Here is a 9824-nt window from a genome sequence, read left to right as displayed (position 1 = left end):
AGTAGGAAGTAAGCAGTGGCCAGCGACGTCCCTGGACAAAGGAAGTCCTACATCTCACGACTTAATTAGCTCAGATATCGTCCTAGCAGGAAGGTTTAAATCAAGAACAAGGCCTCCTCTATCGTTTTCAATTATCGGCCTAAGAGTAAATTCGCATTAAACAACCCCTGGAAACGTGAGATGTCCGTGGAAAAAATAAAACAAGATCCCCTCACTGATTGCACACGTCGTCCCCAAATGCAGACTTTGGACAATGATGTAGTGGTTATTGCCTGCAGATCCCCGAGTCGTCCTGGGGCTTGAAAAGCTGTTATGGGAACACGTGGACAACTCTGAGATTTATCGCAAGTGTTCCTGCCGAATTCGACTTACTTTAAACCCCCTCTCCATGAGTTGCATTGTCATGTTGATATGTTGGCGATGTTAATTCAACCCCTGTGTATTTCCAGCCCAGGAGAGCTGATTTATGCTCGAAGTTAACGAACTCCATTCACCTGCTGACATAAATATCTTAAAAATACACTCATATTTTTTCGCAAGAAACGTTTTTCACAAACAGCGCATTAAAATGTTACAACAACTCAATCTATATTTATTGCAAAGCTTGAGATGCAATTATTAAGAGTAAGTTAAACAAAATATAGGAATATTGTGAAATTTCTTCTTTTCTTTCGTTATTTGTCTCAATTTTGGTCCACCTATCCTCCGAAAAGGTAAACACGACACCTTTTAAAAACTTACAAAAAGGACCAGATTGACAGAATAAACCACATCGATCCGTGAAGATTACGATCATTGTCTCATGGCCTGAGTCTGGCCAGTACTTCAATGAATCATGGTATTTTCTAAGATAGTCATAGAACACAGTATTTTAGAATATCACAGTGTATTAGAATCAATACCAAATAAGATTTGTTTATAAGATTCGCCCTATAAAAAAATTCCTGATTACTGTAGCACAGTTAATTTTTATACAATTCTTGACGGAAGGTCAGACCACCTGGTTTGCTGTTAATATAGAGATGTGAAAGTTCCATGGGAAAGAGGCCTTAATTGAATTTCGGGCTCTTAACCAGGTTTTAGAGTGGTCGACGGTTCGCCGACACCGGCCAGAAACCACTCGGCCCAGACAACTCGGAAAGTAACGGCTGAAAAGGAGTTTCTAAAAAATTCTTAAATACAAAAACCTCACTACTTACAATTGAAATGCTTTCTTAAATAATAACTTTTAATGTGATTTTTTTAAAAAGAAAATATTAGTACATTTTGTGTTCTTAACTAAAATTCTCACTTGACCAATCTATACGTTCCTGTAAATTGTGTTAATCATACAATAATTTCCTTTTGGAAGTAAAAAGAACATTTTTAGAAAGTATCTTCACATATGACATAATTAATCCTTGGTACTGATTAATCATCACATCAAGTATAATGCTTTTCAACTTTCATTATAAAAAATTTTTTAATGTGCAACATTTTAATTACGGACTTTAGTACAGAACAAGCCATAAAACAAGTTTATATGACGAAATCAGTTTTTATTAACTCTTTGAAACGCTTTGAACACCCTCTATGTATATCCGGAGCATACTTTTAATGATCGAGAAAATTACAAAATGTAAATTTCAGAAAATAACATATTTTTTTACTTTTAATGATCGAGAAAATTACAAAATGTAAATTTCAGAAAATAACATATTTTTTAATTCCTTAATGCGTTATTTGTCGTGATTGTAAAACTGAGATCATTTTTGGATCAATTTGGTTGATCAACTCACAAATTATGTACAAAAAATAAATAAAAAACTACAAAAAGAAACAAAATATGAACCGTGATTGAAAATGGAATATTAAACTCTCTCTCTCTCTCTCTCTCTCTCTCTCTCTCTCTCTCTCTCATTCTCACTCTCACTCTCACTCTCGCTCTCGCTCTCACTCTCACTCTCACTCCTTCCCTCCCTGCCTTTCCCTCACACTCCTTTCTTCTCTCTTTGCTCTTGCGCAAATTCTGGAAATTCACTAGGAAAGAAAGAACAGGAAAACAACAACAAACAAAAAGAGAAGCACCAACAATAACTTAGTTGATTTAAATAAATATTTTTACAGAAGGTATAGTAGGGTTCGGGACCAATTTAGCTTCATCACTATGGAGGATTTTCTGGTAGGTTTGGAACCGATAATTGTCGTACTAGTAGATTATTGCGGGTACTTAGTGATTGATGAAATTTTGTATGAGTGGGGTCATCTACATACCGGATAGATGGGTCGTAATGAAAAGTATGATTTGAAACATATAAAGGTGCATTTATAATTTGACGGAGAATTTTTGACTAAATAGATTGAAGACGTTCCGGATCGGTGTCCTTGGTTACGCCCCACACTTCACAACCATAGCCCAGATGAGTAGTTGTCTTGTGAATTAAAAGGTTGTTATCACTGCCTTATTTTGAACGTGAGTCAAGTAGTCTTCTATAACGTGGTATGTTTCCTCTCTTTTGAGACCTGTGTTGTTGTGTTGGGATTACAAGTCAGTCATTTATACATGAAAAGTCCAAGAAAATTAAAGATAAGTGATTCCAATGGAGCTCCATTTATGCTCACGGGGGTGGAAACTTTCAGACAAGGTAAAATTTATCTTTACGCTTTTCGTTAGATTTATTTTTTTTCACCATTTTATGAACTATACTATTAATTAGTTCACATGTTTTAAGGGTTGAGTTTTTATTCAGGGGTCCTAATTACGAATAAGAATCACTAACATCAGTATGTGTTGAAATGTTGACCTCTGTAGGAATATCTGCAGGGTATATTGACAAAATAAATAGGCCAAGTACGGTTCCCTGAGGAACACCCGCCCTAATTCATACATAAGGTGAACATGCATTTCCCAGCACAATCGGTCCGCCATATATGATCTGCGTAGGAGATAGAACCTTTTCTATAATTTCAATGTAATCCCTTCTTTTTATAAAATTTTCTTTTCAAGAGAACTTCAGCTGGCACCTTCAAAACCCTTTGGATACCCTGTATAATTGGGTCTTTGAATAAACTCAACTTTTCACGGTTAAGAACGTATACATAAACGCAGAATTTTAGTTATGTACAAATTTAAACTTTGAAAAAATATCAAGCTTTTAAAGCGATGACGCGTAATTAGACATGTTTCTTACTTTAAAATATCATGTTCTAAATTTCTTGTACGCACTCTGTATTGAAGTTTAAACATTCGTATAGGAATCGATCCATACGTCTAAAAAAGTAATTACACCCTTGGCAACCTGATGAGAATTTATCAACAGCCATATAAACAAACTCCCGTGGAGGGGTTCTGCTGCAAGCATCCGGTAGTGTAATCAGTTTGACCCCTACAGGTCTTGTTATAAGACTCAAGGGACTTCTCTAAATTGTTCACTTAAGTTATAACCCCTAGCTCAACAGTAAATAGCCGGCTCGTAGGTCGGTCCAACTGGTTTACAACCCCAATGGAGCCACTCCTTGCATACAGAGTAAATCAAATAACTGATTTATCGTGATTATACGCAAAGCAGAAGTATTGAGTAAATGTTAAACATTTTATGGCAACCCGGCGTAATTAAGATAGTAAGCGTCCAATTTTATTCAGGTCATTCCATTTCATTAATGTTTAATAGTGTATTATTAATTATCCCTACTAATCATTAGTGGTTTTTCATGTCATGAGAAGCGATTAAACGTGTTCACTGCTAAAAGCTTCTCTCCACCCAACACTGTGAAAGAACCGTATAAAGAACCTTCAATATTGAAATTCAGAGTAATAATGTAAATATACTTGTTACTGTGAGTTGCATTACAAAAAAAGTAAAGAAATTATAGAACACGATACTACACGACAGACCATAAAATAGAATATATGTCGTGTTTACGCTACAGATCGATTTGTGTAATTACAAAAAATTAAATCTTCGTATTTATAGCATATTGAGTGCTTTCTTCTCTCCCGAATCCCACATAAACAAATCGAAGCATGTTGGCCATAAGGCAATTTTCTATACCACATTTGAAAACAAATTGTTTAACAAGATAAGACGATAGGAAAAAAAGTTTTTTTGATTGTATTATCAATTTTCAAACATGTTCCATCCAATAAAGTTGTTCAAGTTCCAATAAAATGAGTCTTTACAGCATTGATCAAAATAATTAAGAGTAGATTGTACAATTTTATTAGGCTAGTTTTATTCAAATTTGTAGCATTTAACAATTTCTTGGCAGTAAGTTGTTGAGTTATAACTGTTAATGTTTAGAAAGGTTTTTTCAAAAACACCGGCACCCCGAGGGTTGATGTAACCTCTGCTGTTGCGAACCCTCTTTATTTATTTATTTATTTTTTTTTTTTACGAGGGTTCACTACAGCAGAGGTCATATAAACCCTCAGGGTGCCGGAGTTTTTGAAAAAAAGCCCATTTGTAAGTATGTCGGGTTCGAATGCAGGGCCGCTGGATTCGAACCCGGGACCTTTACCTTACAGTGATGAGCGCCGTGTCAACGCCTAAACCGTTGCGGCCACCGACCCCCCCCAAGCGAAACCTCTTAAAAAAAGTTTAGAAATTAATTAAGTTGATAGTTGAATACGTTTAGCAACATTGTTAAAGTAGTTTACGTTATTTGTTGCTTCATGTACGAAAATATACATTGAGCAAATAGTATAGTATAGAAACCAGCCATAACCAGAACTAATTCGTGTTTTTCTTTATGTAAACAAGAAAACATATGTTAATATTATTAATAGATTTTAGATGGAAAAAATTGTTGAATCGCTGAATCGTGGCAATAGCCATTGCGCCATCTGGCTTTGAAAGTATCATGAGACCGTTATGAGAAAGTTCAGGCGCATTACGCCCGCAGTCGTTTGGCGTGAAAAATCTTCCCGGGGTCCCCCGGCCCCGCTTCTTCAGAAAGCTCGTATTACCCATATATTATGAAGGGCGTCCGCACTGCTCTTATGTGGTGTTGATATAGGCTAGCACTCAGCTAGGGTCAGGTAAAACGTAACTCCATGCGGTCCCCGGCATACCTGAGTGGCTATGCTGATGACTTTAGTCTTTTTTGGCGTAAGTGCTACCTATCAGGCTCACCCCGCAACCAACCTAGGCTGAGTTTTTTCTCCATTTATCCGCAAAAGTATATATCCTCTAGTTGAATGCCTATTTACTAGCATAAATATTAAACAGAATATCCCAGGCGTTTTTTAAATAGTTTTTAAACACGTAGTTGTTCGATTCTCATTATTATCCATTTATTAATTGGATAATATAAGGTGTATAATATTTTTTTTACAAAGGTTTTTCTTGATACTTAATGTGAACTTTAATTAACTCTTCATGTATCATCGTATGAAAATATACGATTTTCTGATTCCATAAGTAATCAATATAGATTAAAAATAGATCCATTACATTAATCAGTGAAAAAATAAGACTATATAAGCTATTTGGTAAATAACAGTCAGATTGAAAAGGGAAAAGATAGTTTATTCATTAGTTGTGTAGAATCTACTATACTATTAAAATTACATATAACATTATTGTACATAGCTCTAATTGCCTGAGAAAAATTTCTGTGATATTATGCAGGAAGGTTTTAAATTTACAGATGAAAGATGTATATCCGTCGCGCTAGGGATCATCCCTAAAACAAAGCTGCATTAAGAAAAAGACAAAAAATTGCAGTATTTTTTAAAATATAGTCTAAAAAATAGCAGCCTTTTCTCTCCCATAAAACTACACCAGGTTAGAGTTTAAACACCAAATTTTAGGCGTTATTAGAAAATATAGAGTCGGCGGAACAAGAGAACATTTGGAAAATCCTACCGGGACCGCGAACGTCGATGTGCCGGTTGCAGGCTATAATTCTTGTACCTAATTATGCCCGGCTACGGCTAATGCCCCCGAGCACGCATCGACTTTATTGAAATCCTCCACATACGTTATGATGACACAAGGGTCGGCCTGGGCATATCGAGTGAGGCCGGGTGACCGGGCCAGGTTTGGTAATTAAGCCGAAAACGGGCCGGCCAACGGCCAGTAAATTCCAGACGTAATCTCCAGGCCTCGTTGATTACCCAAGGCCAAATAGAAAGTAGAGTCCTTCGGTTGTTAATTTCCTGACTGGAAGCTAGCCTGACCCTTTTCTGCCCGTGATAACCCCTCCCAATAATTGGGTTCGTGCGAAATGCAAGAGATCTCCAGCGAACATTTTCTTGTCGAATTATCACTGGAAATAAAGATACAATTTTCTTCATTACGCTTCTTTTTCGCTTTGTAGATCGCTCCCTATTGTAATATAGACAAACTTTTCTTCAAAATGGAAATTGTGCCTGTGTTAACTTACAACATACATGATTTATAGCTTTTCAAACAGATTAATGGTGGCATGGGTCTGATGGAGCACAATCGTCCTACTTGATGGACGCTGTGGATACGTTTGTAGCCGCTTCAAACAAATATATCATGAGCGTTGGATGGAACTCAATAGTCTTATTTGATGAAATTAATGCATAAAGTGTATAAGGTTGTGTATCCACCTCAAAATATATGAGTGCTAGATAAAGCACAATAGTCTTATTTGACGGGCTCAAGTGCATAAAGCAGAGTAGTCACTTCAAACAACTTTTATCATGGGTAATGGATAGAGCACAACCGTTCCAATAATGGACGCAGTCCATACGGCAGTGTAGCCACTTCAGTCAAATCTATCATAGGCACTAGATAGAGCACTACAGTTCTCTTCAATAAACGTAGAATGGTTATGGAAGCGTAACTCCTCAAGAAAATATACAATGAGGGTTGGATGGAGCAAAACAGTCCTATTTAATGAACGCAGTACATAAAACTTTGGACCACTTCAATCAATTAGCTTGGATGCTGGATAGCATCACAATTCTTATGTTAAAGGGTACTACCAGAAGTATTCAACGATATACTCTAGGACTTTTAGGAAGATAGAAAAAGAATTGCCTGAATCAGGACTGGTTTTACAGATGTCGCTTACAGAATAGCCAAAAGAAAATGGAATTGTTCTGGCCACTTAATGAAAGGAGATAAAATTTGTGAATTGGAAACACCAGGTCGAAATGACATGGGTCCAAGCGTTCTTGTCAATGGGCGTAAGATGTAGATAATATATATATATATATATATTTTTTTTTTAGATAATTTAAGTACATTTTTCAAACTGAGGTTTTCCGGTTTTGTCGTGCATGTATTTTTAAGTTTTATAGGATGTCCCGACAATATTTCAGAAGGTTATGCTCCCAACTCAAATGGGACTAAAAAGTTTTTATTGCATAAAACTGATTCTCAATTATATTAGAGATATTTCTTTATTCATGTTACTTCAACCTTTCACGAATTCTTCCCTTAAAGCCTAAAATAATAACCATACCATAATAAAATATTAACCGTACATTAAATTTGATTACACCAAAAGAGCAATAAAAATTCCATAGGATTCATGTGTTTGTTCTTTTATAACTTAAAGTTAACTTTGTAAAACGCCAGTTAGAACATAAACTTTACGATTTTCCAAAGTTCTTTTCTAAAGTATAAGTAAGATTTTCTTTGCTCAGTAAATACTAACTGATTCGCCTTATCACAAAAACTAAGGTATTCATTTTAAAACTCTCTTACTTTAATATTTATAGTAGTATTCTAAATATGTTTCATTGACAACCTGCATGTTTTATCAATTAATACTTTTATCAACTGCATTAAAAACGTTTATTATATTAGAAACTATTTTTTGTTTGGAATCATGTAACATTTTAATATTATATTTATTAACTATGTTTTGGTTGTCCTTGCTTTGTAATGTAAGTAATATAACCCTAAATCCTTGTGTACTGAGGACTATGTCGCTTAGGATGCCTTTATATGCTACATTGAGACGTTTTGTCGCAAAGAAAGCCAAATACGGTCCATCCTTTGAAGCCTCAGGCCTTGCCCGAACCAATTTGACTTTTCTCGTTTTAGGACAGGATACTCTCTGATGGCATACTATCAAATAGGAATATATTCAAATTGAAGGAAGATGATTTGAACTTTTGTTTGAAAGGCCCGATTCCAATTTTTAGTCTTCTACTATTCGTAAGCTTTGCAGCGGGCATACACAAAGCTTGATTAAAACAAGAAATGATTTATTGCTTTTAATTTATTGATCGAATATAATCGTTCAAACTGCTATATATTCTTTCTTGATCACTCAAGTCAGGCTTGAGTACGTAATAAACGTTAGCCGCATGCGTCAGCGAATATTTAAATTGTCATGTTTCATCCCCCATAATGGATGTTATCGTCGATTCGTACTGAACCCGGAGACGTTGGATGTCAAGCGAATCTCGTCGGAAGGGCGGTCATTAACTTGAATCTCCCTTCGAGTTATGTCCGATCGGGAGGGTAGATCAGGTGCATGTCTTCATCGATCAGCCTGGCCGAACAATAGGGGTGCAATCCTAATGGCTTAAGATGCTCACCCTCGTACTCATCCCCGACAGCAGAGCGCTTGCACAAAGGACCGTATTTCAACTCGCTTCTAGTTTAAAATGTCTTAAGATTTACCGTCTTAAGATCTATTGAAAACGAATAAACACATGTCTTGAGCAAAAACAAATCGCCTTCACAAAAGCATTCATTGGACCACGAGCTCATACATATTATGTGGAAAACTACTAAATACAATGGAATAAATATTATTAAAACATTTATCCTGATTAAACTTCCAACTTCTTCTGCTATGCATATTTAACTGAATCGATGTTTCCAGTAAATGTTTGGTATCTATCATATGTTAATCCACGTTCGTCATGTAATTAATAACGATTATTTTATAGATCGTGAGATACGGTCTGGTGTGATGTATTATTTAGAAAAACGTTTTCTTTATCGTGCCAACGTTTAGATCTTTATTGAGATCATCTTCAGGGCCTGGGATTTATAAACATTGTTTAAATTATACAAATCCATATAAGATATGAATGTATACAATGATGTACACAATATGGAAATTTAAGTTTAATCAAAGCATTTGTATTCACTCAAAGTGTGTGTTTTCTGTGTAAATGTGCCAACTGCTTTCACCCAAGCCTACAGTTTACACATGAAATCGAAAACAACAAAAGATGACATTTTTAGATTCACTGATAAGAAAACAGCCAGATGGCACATCAATCGCAGATTGGTATCAAAAACCCAGAAACACAGATCGCAACCTAAACTTTACATCACTCCGTCCCCTTCATACAGTAATAAACACGCCAAAAAGCTACTTCAAGGATTATTGCCCTGAGCCATAAATCTTTTCCCTAATAAATTATAAACATATCCTACATAACAATCACTACCCTAAACATATTATCAACAGAATAATTAACAACTATAACTCAGCACTAACACCATCTACTATCACTAATAACACTACATCAATTCTATCACACACAGACATACCAACATACATATTAATTCCATTCGTCCATGAACTATCACACAAATTAAACACATTTCTCTCTTTTGATAACTTTAAAATAGCCTTCAAACACTATAAAACTATTTATACCCTTTTTTCCAAAATTAAAGATCCCATACCAGTAACAAATAAGTCTGATGAAATTTTCAAAATCAATTGTAAAAATTGTCTGGCAGCTTACATCGGAATTATATCCCACTATAAGGATAAGAGGGTAAAACAACATATCTGTGATTACAAAACCCCCCAAAAAAATCCTACAGCGGCTACCTACCATTTTGAACACCAACACAATTTCGATTTTAACAATCCAAAAATATTAAACACAG

Source organism: Cimex lectularius, unplaced genomic scaffold (genome assembly GCF_000648675.2).
Source record: "Cimex lectularius strain Harlan isolate CLEC.00 unplaced genomic scaffold, Clec_2.1 scaffold168, whole genome shotgun sequence".
Lineage (NCBI taxonomy): Eukaryota > Metazoa > Arthropoda > Insecta > Hemiptera > Cimicidae > Cimex > Cimex lectularius.
This window is presented reverse-complemented; position numbering follows the sequence as displayed.